The following is a 15,223-nucleotide window of genomic DNA, read 5'->3' as shown; positions in this document are numbered from 1 at the left end:
ATTCCAGTGTGCCCCAAAGTTTGGAGACTACTGGTATAAGTTAACCCTTGTGATTCTTTTTTAGTAGCCTGGACAAGAATAAAGTTTACAAGTTGATCATGGTTGTGAATCAGTGAATTTGGTTCCTTTTTCTTCTGGAAGGGTAAACAGACAGGGAGGAAGAAAGGGAGGGAGGAAAATTTACTTTTATCAGGCACCTGTTTTGACAGGGCATCAGGGCCTTTTATACATTATGTCATTCAATCCCCTTGGTCACTCTGTTACTGAAACATTATGATTCCATTTTAAAGACGCAGTAACTGATCACAGAGAGCTTAAGATCATTCTCCAGGAATTTGAGACAGGACCTTGGGTTCTGTGTTCTGGGTCCTTTCCGCCACTCTGTGATAGCCATTCAGCCCTCCTTCCTGTCCCCAGGGCTGTCTCCCACCCTCTTTATCTTCCTTCACCTTAGCTCTCTGGAAAAATCTGGTATCCAGCATTTATGTGTTAGCATCAAACAAAGTCAGTGTTGATATGTTTTTTGGAGGGAAGCGCAGTTTTGCATTTTAGGTTTAAATATGACCAGGAAATGGCCTAGTTTATTCCCTTATAATAATTGTATTCATAAAAGTAGCGTAATAAGCAGTATATGCAGGAGTTTTACCAGAGAGAGGCCCCTTCTGAGCAAAGCACTGGTATAGTACAGTTTATGGCCTATGGGTAAGGCTGGCCCTGCTTTTCCACTTCTCAGATTATCTAAAGAATTTTCATGGAATAGGAACAGATGTCGGCACATGCTCTCCCCTGATAACAGTTTATTCACTTAACATTCGTGGAGCACCTACTGTGTGTTAGGCACAAGGAGTAAAAGATAACTAAAATCTCTGTTACACTGAAGGCAGTTACCACTGAGCAGCAAAGGCAGACATATGAACAATAATTCAAGTAAGGTGAGTATAGTCATGGAAGTGTGTTGATGGAGGTGGGGAAGAGGGGTGGTGGGGCCCACTGGGCTGTCACAGAGAGGAGAGTGGGAGAGGACATCCTAGAAGAGTTCATCCAGGAGGGGAATTTTGAAGCATGTGGTTGGGTTTCCTCACTCTACCCAACTGGTAGTCACGAGGACACCAGTGCCGGAGGGATCATTCCCCGAGGGCAGGTGCCAAGGAGGAAATCCAGGGTGGAAGCAGTTGAATGACTTTCCCAGGATCACAACAGCAGTAAGAGGCAGAAATTAGACTCCCAATCAAGTGTTCTGACTCCAAGTTTAAGTGTTCTTTCCGTGACGCTGAGTTACCTCTGCTGGTTCAGCAACTGGCAGGGTCACGTAGCTGAGAACATAGTTGTAACATGCGGCATCAGGTGACATCTTGATGATTTTTTCCAGTTGAACCTGGTTGCCAGAGAAGAGTCTTACTCCCTTCTGAACCCAGGCAGCGAATGCACTATCTCGAATGAAAAACAGAGCCTTGAAATGAAGAACTCCAGAAAGCCCTAGGTGTAAAATAAAATCTGAGATGTATAGTCCTATTCAGAGATTTATGGTACGAATACAGGTGTCTATAAATATTTAAAATCACCAACACTATTTAGCCTTGGGTATTATATGATTTCATATTTCACAAATTAGATTTTATTCAAATAAATGCAATTTTATTTCAGATGCTCCTAAGTCATTTGCATTCCTAATCCTCCCTCTCCACCCCCATCTTATTACCAGTTCATACCACTGCCCATTCACTAATAATTCCCAAAGAAATTTCTCCAGCCACAGATTTCTTCTAAATCTTTCCCAAGGCCAGTGGAATCTGGCTATTTCACAGGCCTTTAAACCTAACATATCCCAAACCAAATTCATTATTTTCTTAGCATAAGCTTAATTTGTACCTCTTTAACATGCTACCATTAATTTAGTTGTCCAAGCCAGATAATTCAGTCTGTCGATTCCAGATCCCTGCCAAATATCCCTCCAAGCCACCTCACTGCCACAATTCTGTTTCAGACCCTCATTTTTTGCCACTCCACAGCTGAGTGGACCTTACCCGTATTCCTAGAAACAATGAGTATTTTCCTGTGCTCGGTTCATCTTTCTTAGCACACAGAGAATGGTCCAACCAGCTTAAGCAAAACCAAAAGCCTTGTCTTATTTTATTTAATATTCAAATCTTTCTAAAAGGCCGATACATTGTCCTGTGTAAGTTACGTAAAATACCCTGACAATAAATTTCTTTGATGATTGAAGCTTTTATTGGGTCTCAAGGCCATCATTCTGAACACAGGTGATTATTAATACATTGCCCGTGGTATAGTCAGCACAGCATTCGGCTTAAAGGAATGTATTATTCTCCTTAAGTTCAGTTTTAAAATAAACTATTCTTACCTCAGTGGTTCTTAACCTTTCTGGAGTCATGATCCCTCCTCAGAATGTGATGAAAGTTATCCGCCTTTTCTTGAGAATAATGGCGTCACTTGCAGGCATGCTTGCCCGTGCACTTGTGCACCCACACACCCATACACACACTTTGCCTACAACCTTAAGACTTAATCGGTCCATGGATCCCTAGACTAGAGCTATCATGCAGTCTGCCTTGAGCGCCCTTGCCTCATGCAAACGTTTTTATTTTTTTCATGAGAGACGCATGGTATAAATTTATTTTAAATAGGTATCCTAATTACCCTGGTCCTGGTTGTTGCAATTGGCTGTACTATTTTCCCACGGTGTGTACCAGGACTTGAGTGTGGCCTGGGACAAAGTGATTTCTGCACAATCATCCTGATTCTTCCTTCAGCTAGCTATAGACCTTTGTGAAGTCCTGTAAGTAGTAAATAGAAGTTAACTGAGATTCTCAGCTAGGGGACCTTAGGTTCTATTAACTTTGTAAAATTTTTTAGAAAATCAACCCTGGTGTAAAATACGGTCCATCTGCCATGATAATATTTTGTTATGTTGGAAGAGTGCTTTCTCTTCTGCTATTTCATTTTATCCTAACAAAAACCGGAGAGGGTCAAGGAGTTATAAGTATTCAATAGAGATAAATAAGGAAAGGAACATGGAGAAAGGCTTTCCCAGAGTTAGTTGCAATGAGGAAATATGTAGGTGATCCTGCTCTGGTTCTAACCCCTGAGTCTCTTCACTGTAAACCTGTGCTCTTTAACTAACTTCATGATTTAATTCAAGCTAACCAGGAGATTAAGGCATCCAGGCAAAAAAATGCATTCATATCAAATAAGATCTGTAAAACAATACGACTGTGTTAGAAAGTTATAAGCAAGCATGAATGATAATTAATAACATTCTAGCTGATAGGGTGGGCTATTGGTATACTTAGTTAATTATTTTATCTCATATAAAAGAGAGTATCTTAAAAATTTTTAAAAAGTTATTTTTATTTTGGGGAGACAGAGAGACAGAGTGCAAGCAGGGGAGGGGCAGAGAGACAGGGAGACACAGAATCTGAAACAGGCTCCAGGCTCCAAGCTGTCAGCACAGAGCCTGATGCCAGGCTTGAACCCACAAAGCACGGGATCATGACCTGGGCCGAAGTCAGACACCTAACCGACTGAGCTACCCAGGCACCCAGAGACTATCTTTTAAAATGTAAGTTTGAACATTTTTTTGTATATGGATTTTTTCCTGAGCTATCCTTAAGTATACTCAGAAATTGAAATATGATCTTTATTAACTTTACCTGAGCTCCTTAGCATATTTTTTATATCCTCCAAAAAAAGAAAAAGAAAAAAAAAACAGGGTTCCTAGGCTGAGCCCTCTCTTTCATTCTCTCCCACATCCTGTTTCAGATTTGTAGAAGCTTAGAGTTGGACGGACTTTGGAGACTGATTAAATCTCTTCTTGTGCAAGAGAGAAACTGAGGCCCAGAGTTATTAAATAATTTGCCAGAAGTTACACACAGCCAGTCAGTAGCAGATGCAATAAGAGATCACAGGTCTGATAAGTGATTCTCACTTATTTTCCTATCTTTCTAAACAGAGAAATTAATCTGACACTCAGAAAATTCAAAATATAGCTCATAATGGCTAAAAATGATTAAGTTTTGTCCACCCCCCCCCCACACACTCATTAAATTCTACCTCATCATAATATGCTTCTCCAATTAAATAATTTCACCTCTGATTTTACTTAGCTGTTTTCTAGGGACTATCTGAAGTATAGAGAAACAAGTTTGCAATGTTTTCAGTTAAAAGGATAAAACTTTTGCTACATAAAAAACTTCCAGCTTCTGTCAGATTGAAGTGACATCTTAGCTCTCCAAAGGGCAGTTTTGTGTCAATTAGTACATCAGAAGCTATTTAATGACAGCCAGTGTTGTACTTAGGCAAACCTGAAGAAGCAGGGAAAAAAATGCATAATGCTGTTAGAAAGGAATCGGGAGATGAAGAAGAGATGAAAAAATAAACCCAGAAACGGAGAACAGTGATGTCATACATAGAAGTGAACAGCGTAGAACAGAGAGAGAATGATCAATACACCCACTAATAGTAAATAATGGCTTGTGGGCAAAGTAGGACTTGAACTTGGCCTTGACCAATAGATAGAACTTGAATAGCAAAGAGGCAGAAGGGGGCACTGAATGCTTGAGCAGTGACGTTGGGGTTAACAAAGGGTGTGAGGTGGGCCGTGGATATGCAGCCTGACTGAACCATGGGTGCAAGATGTGAGGAGGTTGAATGAAGTTGAACAGGTAAAGAGCTTGATAGTGAGGGCTCAGGGCACTTGAATTTGGATCCCAGCTGGGAAAGGCTGGACGAATTACTTAACTTCTCTGTGCCTCAGTTTTTTTGGGGGTAAAATGAGGATACCTATAATCCTTCTCTCATGTTTTTGTTGAGAAGATTTAATTGGATTGGCAAATTCTAAACACTAGCGAAGTTTAGGACCACGACTTTCATGCATTCCATCCATCTTAGTAAGCATTTTTGTCTTGCCCTTTGGTTTGGTTGGAAAGTTAAGCTGAACATGCTACAACAACATTAACTATTATATTTAGGGTGAAGCCAGAAAGTAAAGACTTGAACGTAGTCTGAATAAACAACAGAGAGCAGCTCTTAGCCAGAGGTGGCTTAAGAGAATCCGGTTTAGGAAGGATCTATTCCAACTGGAGTCCTCTGCCTAGATCTACCCCTTTGCTCATTGCTCAAACATCTCACCCCCCGGCTGCCTGCAGTGGCATGTTGATGGGTGGCAACTAGCGTGGAAGGCATTTGTCCGGGCAAAAAAAAAAAAAAAAAAAAGGATTTTCAAGGGATTAAAGTTAGTCAAATTTTTATGGTTCTTTTTTTCTTTTTCTTTTTTTTTTTTTTTGCCAGTGAGGCTTTAAAGGTCCTGTTCTAAGGCTAATAAGTAATAAAGCCGGAGAACCAGGTTGGTAGCTTGAATATTAACGAGCCTCTCTTGAACAGTATGCTAAAAAGTTACCAATAACATCAATAGACGCTCACTACAAATAGGCCCTTGCCTTCCTTGACACTGATGCCCTCTACGCACCAGGCAAGACTGCACCAGTTCATTCTTCTGGCTTTGCAAGGAGACCGATAAGCCGAGCCAGAGGGCTGTGTCCAATTGTTAAGGGTGAAGCAGCACCCCGTTCAAGTTTGGGGATCTGTCTACTGGTCAATAGTCCTCAGACCCTCTTGGGCCTACTTTGGTGAGGCTCTTCTCCGATTCTGATTGTCTGATCTTTGCAGAATTGCAGTACCCTCCCTATGGAATTTGCTTAGCGATTCTTGGCACATGACTCTAGAGGGAAAAGACTAAAAAAGGGAAAAGACCTAACAAGTTACCGGTTATTTTCATCAAGTGTAGCCAACCTCTCAAGCAGGCAAACTAGTCTCAAACCTAGAGCAGCTGCAGATTATCTTGGATGAGATCAAAAGTTTTTCTCCCCACCAGCTTTGCTTTTCAGATTTGACACTCTCTCCCACGCTTTATTTTTTTTTTTGCAACCTTGGCTCCTGCTGTCATCTTTGGGATTGGGAATCCGTGGGAATAGTGACTTTACCAATCCATGATGGTGACCAAGGTCAACGAAAAAGAAGCGTATGGAAAAAAATTCCCAAGCCCATTCTTCTACTCCAGACGGGGAATTAACGATAAACAAGGGCCAAGTATTTGCAAACCTGGCACTAGATTTTTATTTTTCAGTAATGCGCATATGGTGATTGATATGTGCAATGTTATGATTAATAGAAGCCACGTAGAACAGACCCGTGTACAAATGACAGAAACTAAATATTATAAAAAGACCTGCTCTGTGCTGTACCGGTCACGTGGCCACACCATCTAAAATACATTCTCATGTTTGCAGAAATAAATATTAAGGGTTATTGTGGAGACCTTTCCTACGGATTCCAGAGAGCGTAATTATAAAAAATGACAAATGCAGTGGAAAGCCGGCAACAATATCTTTGCCGTAAGACAAAGTTCTCCTGCTGTTGTAGAAGAATTCAGATGAAAACCTAGTTATCCTTTCTGCCCTTTCAAACTCCCCTGGTGGGTCAGGTGCCAGGAGCCCCCCAGACTTCCTGATGTGTCTGCAGGGCCCCCTCAAAGAGGGGGCTTGGGCTTTTATTCTCTCTCTCTCTCTCTGTCTCTCTCCCTCTCCCTCTCTTTCTTCCCTGCCCCCTTCCCATTTTTAAAAGGCTTTAAAGAACATCTCTGGGAGACAAAAATAGCTCCAGTTGTGAGAGGCCTACACACTCAGAAGGCAACTGAGATGCAAGTCAGCAAGTGCGAGCCGCGAACATGAGTGTCTGGGCCGGGGTGGATGCTCCTCGCTGTCTCGGTGCCAGTTCTCTGCCTGGGCCCGGTGGGTAGACGGGAAAATGGTTTTTCAGGGGCGGGAGGTGGGTCGGGTGCGGCTGGGGGTCCGCTAGCGGAAGGAATCGAGAGCCCCGCGCTCGGGCCGAGGGGCTGTTCCTTCCCCTCCCCCCACGTTTTGAAAATTTATTTTGCCCAGGCGGGGATTGGCGACGGTCAAAAGGGAGCAGTTGGCACTGAATGTCACCCTGAAGGTAAAATGAAAGACAAAAGATGAACGCATGCTTGCTTTCCGTTTGCAGCGGCTGCGGCGGCGGCGGCGGCGGCAGCAGCAGGATTTAAAGGGGCAAAAAACCCCACACGCACAGACACACACAGACACACACACCCAGAGGCGTCAGTGATGCCAACGCAGTAATGCAATCAAATCATGACAGTGCCGGGGATTTTTTTTTTTAAACACAGATATTTATTTTTAAAAAGGGAGCGAGAAACGCATGCAAACAGAAACGTGCACATACCAAGTAACCACCCGAGGAGAACCTGGCAGCCTCTGTCTTCTTCTGCCAAGTTATCATTGAGAAAACAGACAGGCATCATGACGTCCTGGGTCACAGGGAGTGCGGACCGACGCTACCAAGAGAAAAGGGAGGCGCCTCGGCGCTCCGGCTAGCCGCGGGCGCCCCTCTGCCCCTCGCAGCCCGGCTCGGTGAGTGCACAGCCGCTCGCGACGCGGACCCCGGGGGCCAGGCCGGCCCCGCGCCCGCGGGGGCAGAGCGGGTGGCCGTGCCCTTGCCACCGGCGGGCCGGCCAGCACCCCCTCGCCTGCTGAGGTCGCGGGAGCCCAGTTAAAGGAGGCGTGTGTAAGATGTGCAATGTTCCTGCATGGGGGTTCTGTAGACTTTCGTAGCCGAAGAAACCGGCTTCGGCTTCTTTAAAATCCCCGACGACTCACCTGGTTAAGCTGCTGCAGTTCTGACCCTGCCAAGGTAACTGGTCCAAATCCTTATCATCAACATCTGGAGACAGACATTGGCATCTGGGGCATTCTTGATTTGCAGTCCTGGTGGAAATCGCTATTGCTACCTCCTTCCCCCTTCACTTGTTTAGAGTCTCTTGGAAAAAAAAAAAAAAAAAAGCAACCCCTCCCTCAATAACACAACCATAAGTACCGTCCATCTCTTGTAGACCTGCCTTGCCATGACTGCAAAACTGTCAGCGTGCGTGTGCCGGAGACACGGATGAATTCTAATGTCAGTGAGATCTGTTCTTTAAACACCTCTCCCATCCCCCTCCCTGGATAGAGACTTCAGGCTTGGGAAAGTGGCAAAGAGTGAGGGCAGAGTTAGGGCACTGGACTGACAGAGGTTGGGGTGAGTCCTCCGGGCTTCTGGCGGGGGAGGGGCGATGGGGAAGGGGTCGTTGGGGGAGAGGGTGGTGTCAGGAGTTGAGGACTGCTGTCGTGAGCTGGAAAATCCTTCTGGTGATTGCTGCTGCCGTGGTCCCGGGTGTCTCTCCTCCTGTCCTCTATGCCTCATTCCCTCCCGGCTCCCCATCCCGGTCACCTTCCCGAGGGAGGCAGTCCCTGAAGTTGCACGGAGGTCACCCGACCATCATTTAAGTATTTCAAACCACCTACCCCCGTTCTCCCCCTCAAGTATGTCAGAAGCGTCTGCAGGATAGAGTCCCCCCCCCCACCCCCACCCCCTCCATGTTTGGTGACGGGAGATTCTCAGAGAGAGAAAGACACAGAGGGCAAATCCCCCCTCCTCCCCTTCTCTTCTCCCTTCCGGCAACCTTTTCCTAGCTGCACCCCCCTCCCCCCTTTCAGAATCTTAATGAGCAATTCTGGAAGAGTCCGGAAGGGCCTGGGAGAAACCCCCCGCATGCCTCAGTGCTGTGGAATGATTATGTATGTGTTTATTTATTGTGCTTGCTTCGGTTATGTTGTGAATCGCCACATGGGTCTGCTGAAACTAGGGAGGCACGTTTGCTGTGTTTGTGTTGTAGTAGCAGGACCAGTGGCTGTACAATAAGACACAGGCACACACAGAAAGCACACGATTTTGCTAACCTGAACCAGGGGGCAATGTTGAAAATAGCACCTTTTCTCTCTGTCTCTCTTTACAAAAAAAATTAACAGAAAGGAAAAAAGGAAAAAGAAGAAGAAGAAGAAAGGAAAAGGAAAAATTCTCAGCATGTGAGTTGAGAGGAGCTGTTAGGTCCACACATGACCTCCTACCACTTTCAAAACACCACTGCTTAATACTTTAAGTCAGGATCAAGAGACATGCGGATGTTTTGAAGTGTTTCAGAGCAGCTGAATGACTTGGTCTAGTTTTGAAGAAAAACTCTCCTTTGTTTCTCACGCTGCCCAAAGACCAAATAGGGGAGTGTGTTTGGAACATGCCCAAATTCAGAAGCAGCAGGCAAGAGAAAAGAGGAAGAAAAGTCCTCAAGGGGAAGGCAGGGAATGGGGTTGGGGAACAGTGGCAGGGCTCTTTTTTCCTTTTCCCTGTCCAGTAGATTTGATGTTATCAAAATGAGTTAGCCAGCCTAAGAAACAGTCCTGTCATTCTGGGAAAGAGAGGGAAATTTAAACAGTTCTCACATCTGGGCTGAGGAATGGCCGGCAGAAGTAAGGTGCACGAAAACGTTGATGTAGGTTAAGTGACATTGATGGGGCTTCTTGTCCTACAGATATGAAGAGTCAAGTCTGTCACGAAACAGGCCTAGATGACCTTTCAAACACGTATTTGTGTGTTACCCATGACTGTTACTTGTACTGACACAACTCTCCTAACTCTTTAAACTCGTGTTACATAGATGTGTGTATGCTGAGAATAGCGTCCGATAGCTTGTAAGACTATGCATTGACTGGGGCGATGAATGTGGATGACAGATGATCTGTTTTCTTTATTGAGTCACAATAGCTTTTAAATCTTTGTGCATGGTGCGTACTGGAACCTGCTGGTCTTCTTTAACAGGAAATTGCAAGGGGAGCAAACACACTTCCTGATGGGTGGTGCTTTAACAAAACAGTGCAGATCTATCCATGAGGGTTCCATGTGTGTGCCACTCAATTTATTCTGTACCATTTTTCCAGAAATTAAAAGGTTACCAAGAGACTACCATGTTCCCATCTCCAACTGAGCACCGCTTATTACTGCAACAGTATTTCAATATTAAGTGATCTTCGAGATATTTCGTCTTTCATTTCGAGTTCTGAATTTGAATCAGTGTGAGGACGGCGGTACAGCCAGATAAGGTGTAACTAACTCGGCAGACAGCTGAAGGGTGGGGAAAGTGTGGCTGAGAATATCTGGGGCCGTTCTCTGTAACCTTGTTGACAGGGACATTTTGGTTGCAGCTAGAATTTTAGCAAGAGCCTGCCAGTGATAATGGGCTTATGTTTGAAATTGATCCTAAGTGTCTCTTTTTTTCTCCTTCACAGACGTGCCGTGCACACCTTAGCTGAACACTCAAGGCAAAACTTTCCTGATGCCCCATGACATTTTCTAATATAGACAAATCCCTGGATTAGGGTGTCACAGGAAAAGGGGTTATTATGAGGTTCTCCTTTTGTTTACAGATGTGTTGCTACAAGTAGCTTTAGTTCTGTTGGCCCTACAGATTGGTCTATAAAGTTAATTTCAGTTAGACATTCAAGAGCTCGCTATCCGGGTCAGGTGAATTTATGATATCACGGAGGAATTTTGTACTTGTTTCCAAATTGTTGGAAAACCGCGGGAACACAAAGATTTTGAGGAAAACGCCAAAAGCCACATTAATGAAGAAAAACAGTGTTGAGATACTTTTGAATAATAGATAGGATATGGAATGGTCAACCACAAGATAAAATTTTTACACGGTGTTTTTATGGCTTTAAATTGGCTGCATTGTAAACTAAGCTTACTACTCTATTAAGTCATTATCCTTTTCAATTATTTAACATTTCTGGCCAACCTATCTTCTGTGGTCTTTATCTGGACACATCAGAAATGATATGTACAGTCGTAATTGCTTGTTGTTAGTGTGGGGACTTTGCCATGGAGCAGGGTTTAATGTTAACTTCTTGGGACAAATGTTACAAAGAATGCACAGAGGAGAAAGAATGTGATGGAAACAGACCGAGCCCTATGCAAATGGAGATAACCACAGCATTGAGATGTACCTGATACAATTTGAGTTATTCTCGCTAAGAAACCTTGACAGTATCTGCCTTCTAGGTACTGTGCATTTGGAAATACTCTATCTCCATTTAAATGCAGATCTTCTGTTTTCTCCAGGGAGCAGTTGGTCAGTCTTTCAGTTGAACCACTGGTGTGAGAAAACCAACTGAAAATTTCTCCATGAACAATAGAATCTGTCGTTTTGAAGTAATAATTACCAAGTTTTATAACATTGTGATTTTTAAAAAATTCCTTTAAAGTATCTTTATAAAGTCAAAATGATGTACCCGGCCCCGGTGAGAACAAAGAAATTTTGTCTTGTCACTTTGTTGTCGGGTTTATAAAGCTGTGAGATAATTCAACTTTGCGGTTCAGTTTTTAGGTTAACACTGCCATCCCGGTAGAGTAAGTGGGACTGAGGAATCAGGGAGTCATGCAGGGAATTATGAATAAGTTCTACGTGTTCGTCACGCTGTCATGCTAGTTGGGGGGGGGGGGTGAGGTCCTGTAGGAGAGTGTAAGGGCCTTTCTCTGGAATGCTTTTCTTTTGATTAGTTTTGAGTCTAATTTATAAGAGTACGTTGTGTCGGAATCAATGATGGTGGTTGGCCCAAAAGGAGAGCCAAAGCCCATGTGCCCCTTGTTTAAGAGATATTGCAGGAAGTAACACAGGCCTTTGACATAGAACGTAGACATATGGGCTGATGGTTTTAGATGTTCAGATTCAGGTAGCTGGAGAGGCCTTTGCAAATCTTTAAATAAAAATTCCTGAAGTGCACAGTGTGATAATGTTAAGTCTCTGTGTGTCTTGATCACAAAGCTAGGGAAGTTTTCTTTTTCTTGGAGATTAGATATCATTCATTTACTCAACCCTGAAGATTTCCAGTTGTGAAAGCCCCCTAGCTCCATAGCTTACCTCCTCCATTGTATTGGGTATAAAGCTCACCTCCCATATTCCCTCTGACACATATACCTTATACACGTATTTAATAGTGTGTATTTATGCCATTATGTACAGTATAAAACCTGTAGTTTTGAAGAAGAATCATCAATAGTTTTTTTTTTTTACATTTTTTTAAATGTTTATTTATTTATTTATTTTTTAATTTTTTTTTCAACGTTTATTTATTTTTGGGACAGAGAGAGACAGAGCATGAATGGGGGAGGGGCAGAGAGAGAGGGAGACACAGAATCGGAAACAGGCTCCAGGCTCCAAGCCATCAGCCCAGAGCCCGACGCGGGGCTCGAACTCACGGACCGCGAGATCGTGACCTGGCTGAAGTCGGACGCTTAACCGACTGCGCCACCCAGGCGCCCCTAATGTTTATTTATTTTTGAGAGACAAAGAGACAGAGGGCAAATGTGGGGGCGGGGGGGGGGTGGGGAGCAGAGAGAGAGAGACAGAGAGAGGGAGACAAAGAATCCAAAGCAGGCTCCAGGCTCTGAGCTGTCATCCCAGAGCCTGATGCAGGGCTTGAACCCACGAACTGCGAGATCATGACCTGACCTGAAGTCAGACCCTTAACCGACTGAGCCGCTCAGGTGCCCTATCAGTAGTTTTAAATCAGGCCTTTGCTTATATTTCTGTTACGCAGGATACTTTGTTGATTTAAACAAGGGAATGATCATAGTTACCATAAAAAAAAAAAGGTTGAATGTCTTTGGAATCTCTGTGATAAAGTGCAGGACACTGGAGATCCAAAGATATCTTATTTACTTACGGACGCTTATGGCTGTTTCCGATGGCACACACGCTGAAATAAATAACCCTGGATGGGACTCTAGGAAGGGTGCTAATTAATAAATGTGCTTGTTTTACTTCCCTTGCACAAATTATTTTAACTGGGCAAATATGCATATCTGGCACAGTCATGTGTCATTGTTTTGGAGATTCAGATTCAGGATGTTAACGTTGTATGAAGCATAGCAAAACTTTCATATTCTGATTCTGATAGATACTTCTGCAGTAGAATAAGCAGTGTTTCCAGATATCTGTGTTACCAGAGCGGCCCGCTTACATTCAACCTCACTCTAAGATATATTGGGTTAATAAGGCTGAGTTTATGACCAGTATAATTTATGTTCACAAATACCTGTTTTTATTAGCACAATTATAGATTGTAAAGCAAATTTCCATATATGTTAAATACTAAGAACAAGAATTCCATTTGTACAGTGAGTTACAGTATATAACCATACATTATCCTCAAGCTGCTCTTTGGAAGAATATTTATTGCACTTTCTTAAGAAGGCAATCAGTTTTTACAATATAAACATTATAAGAAAATAGATCCTTTTATCAGAGTTTCTTCCCTCCTTCCGTCCTTCCCTTCCTCTTTTCTTCCTTTTCTCCCTTCCTCTTTTCTCTTTCCTTTCTTAATGGGGAAAAATCTAATGACTTTTTTTTTTTTGGTAGGGAGCGCACAATTGTTTATCACACATTTCTATTAAAAAAGGAGCTTTAACAAGCAATCCAACATGATTTTTGGAATATATCTTCTGTCTACCAGTGTTCTTGAGGAAAACGTAAGGTTGCAGAAATCATTTCATGCCCTGTATGTTTTCAGACATAAATCAGGAAAATTGTTAGCGGGTTATAGCTCTTCTTAGAGACTGTGGCTATAGTAAACACAGGCTATATATTTTTCCAAGTTATTATGTGTGGAGAGAAATCCAAAGTTGGCTATTTAGATGAATAGTTTAATTCAGTGATTAGAAATTCATTTTCTATTTACTATGAACATTTATTTTCCAAAGGTTGTAGAAACGGGACATAATACCTGATGATCCTTTGGATCAGACATCCTCACATTTAGACATTTGCTTTCTTTCGCTAATGTGTATATGCCTGAACATCGATCTTCAGCTAAGGATCGGTTGAAATGGTCCTGAGCATAGTTTCTAGTATGATCTGGTTATCTTCTTTATCCAAGACCAGTGAACTCTTGCTCTTCATTTCCAGACGAAGGGGTTTGACTTGATGGTCTCCACCTTACTTCGTTTCTGTGATTCTGCATTAAGTGATTGATTAGTAATGAATCAACCAATTAATTATACTCCTGTTTATTTCCATTCGATAAAACTAATTATTTACTGAAGTCTGGCCTTTGCCATGATCAGAAAAATTAGCAGGTAGAGTAGGAAAGGAGCTCAGGTGCAGTGGTTTGAAATGAAAACCTCACAAAATTTGGACACTCGGGTTTACATAAAAACTTTTCATTTGTAGATCAATTCTTGGCTGCTCAAAACTCACTTTTTTCCCCTACATAAAACAATCTTAAATGCTGACTACTTTCCTAGGCTAGACTATAAAAGCCTATGTTAACTTATTGGAGTGAAATATTGTATATCAGTGATGAAAAAATATGAAAAAGAGTTCTATTATGATACAAGTGATAAACATAACATAAAGGCAATAAAACTGAATGATAGTTTATCATTTATCTAGACTCTGGAGGGTTGATGTTTAAGAGAAACACACATATAACTGGAAGTTAAGAAGATAGATGGAAACTATTGCAGAGTGTGTGAAAGGGATTTTTAGAAACTTTCAGGATTTTTAGAGGCTGCTTGCGAAGTATATGGCTTTTCTTTCCCTTGGAAGAGTGTAGCATTAGCACTCTTTCTAAGTTTATCACCTGTGATAAGATTTGTTTTTTGACACCCAAATGCACTGAAAGGCAGAAGAGTGAAGAAAAATGGAGAGAAAAATTATTCTCTGAAGTAATTGGCCAAGAAGTGGGAGAAGTGAAGACGGAAGGCATATGAAGATAGGAGAGGCAGTGCATGTGCACACACACACACACGTGTGTGTGTGTGTGTGTGTGTGTGTGTGTGTGTGTGTGTGTGTGTAAGTCTGGTCTGCATTTAATTGTTCATTGGATGAGAAACCACAAGGAAAAAGGGGGAAACTAATGTATGCACATTCTTCCTGAAGGGAAAGTACAGGATGTTAGTTGTGTGGGAATACTTACAAATTAGAGCATCCATTTTAGCATTTTTCTGGGTCATTTATTGCCTGTATGGTCTTGTGAAATCATTAAATTCTCTGAATTTGTCCTGCCTGTAAAAAGGTAAATAATAGAAATATCTCTCTACAAGTTGGCTGTGAGAGTTGAGTGAGATTCATGGGTATAAAAGCTCTTGAAAACTATATTTAGTTTTATGGGGGCGCCTGGGTGGTTGAGCGTCTGGCTCTTGACTTCGGCTCAGGTTATGATTTTGTGGTTCCTGAGTTTGAGCCCCACGTCAGGCCCTGCGCTGACAGTGCGGAGCCTTCTTGGGATTCTCTCTC

General features: G+C 42.6%; 1 protein-coding gene and 1 long non-coding RNA gene across 8 annotated transcripts in view; one reads left to right on the top strand and one right to left on the bottom strand.

Annotated features, from left to right (window-relative positions):
• Positions 1 to 15,223, top strand: part of ESRRG (estrogen related receptor gamma) — a 628,903-nt gene that overhangs the window by 37,668 nt on the left and 576,012 nt on the right. The window contains exon 1 of one of the 7 annotated variants that reach the window (XM_019822196.3): positions 6,670 to 6,806. The exons of 2 other annotated variants lie outside the window; for them this stretch is intronic. The gene's annotated coding sequence lies outside the window, so the exon portion shown is untranslated. Of the gene's footprint in view, positions 1 to 6,669; positions 6,807 to 7,344; positions 7,467 to 7,627; positions 7,747 to 15,223 lie in introns of those variants that run through there. 4 more of the 7 variants (XM_045048793.1, XM_019822198.3, XM_019822191.3 and 1 more) reach the window with 4 other exon arrangements.
• On the bottom strand, positions 778 to 7,392 carry LOC102902662. Its single transcript, XR_442289.4, has 3 exons — positions 7,279 to 7,392; positions 2,363 to 3,215; positions 778 to 1,476 (listed from the first exon to the last, which is right to left on the bottom strand). It is a non-coding gene; the product is annotated as an uncharacterized LOC102902662 (long non-coding RNA).

Source organism: Felis catus, chromosome F1 (genome assembly GCF_018350175.1).
Source record: "Felis catus isolate Fca126 chromosome F1, F.catus_Fca126_mat1.0, whole genome shotgun sequence".
In the NCBI taxonomy this organism is placed as follows: Eukaryota; Metazoa; Chordata; class Mammalia; order Carnivora; family Felidae; genus Felis; species Felis catus.
Note: the sequence above shows the minus strand (reverse complement) of the source record. Positions and strands in the feature narration are given on the sequence as shown.